The sequence below is a fragment of the Cynoglossus semilaevis genome, unplaced genomic scaffold, assembly GCF_000523025.1.
Source record: "Cynoglossus semilaevis isolate Cse_v1.0 unplaced genomic scaffold, Cse_v1.0 scaffold1699, whole genome shotgun sequence".
Lineage (NCBI taxonomy): Eukaryota > Metazoa > Chordata > Actinopteri > Pleuronectiformes > Cynoglossidae > Cynoglossus > Cynoglossus semilaevis.
The window spans coordinates 350,775-351,487 of NW_007585112.1; positions in this window are offsets into that span (position 1 = coordinate 350,775).

Sequence of the window (713 nt, forward strand, 5' to 3'; positions counted from 1 at the left end):
AAAAAGAAAGCAAATGGAGAGAAGTAAAGGAGATAGATAGATAGAGAGAACGAGAAGGAGAGAGAGAGATCATCTTTTAATTTATTTACCTTGTTAATCTGTTAAACATTCACCCCATTGTTAAAGTTGAATATAATAAAAATAAAATAATAACTCATATAAATAGACACATTTGGTTCAATTCCATCCATCCCTATAATCATTGCCTGAAAAAACGTCTACTGTACATAAGTAAACTGCATTTAAAAACAAAAACAGTATAAACATTTAACAGAATTAACAGAATAGCCAAATTAACCAAAAAAAAACCCCAAATACGTTATGTGCAATAATGTTGAACTCGAAAACTTAAACACTGGCATCAGCGAGTAATATTTTCTTAGTATAAGTATGTATTTTCATCCAGGGCAGAAATTGAACAGTAAAAGGGAATATTTTATTGCCCTGTGCTTGAGGATTATACATGTCTCACATGAATTCCATTAATAAGTAGGAGTCTGGTTTCATTTTAAAAGCAGTAATAAGAGCTTTGCATGCTCTACTCTGACGAGCCTGACAGGCGTGTTTTTCCTCTCAGCTTTGACAACCAGACTTGGTTCCAGCCTTCTTTTTCTGCACACTGAGCATCTTGAGCTCTGTGTTTCTGCTGCTGTTCTGTGGGACTATTAACATCACAAGCTGACAACACAGATCACAGCTAATCTCAGTAAATG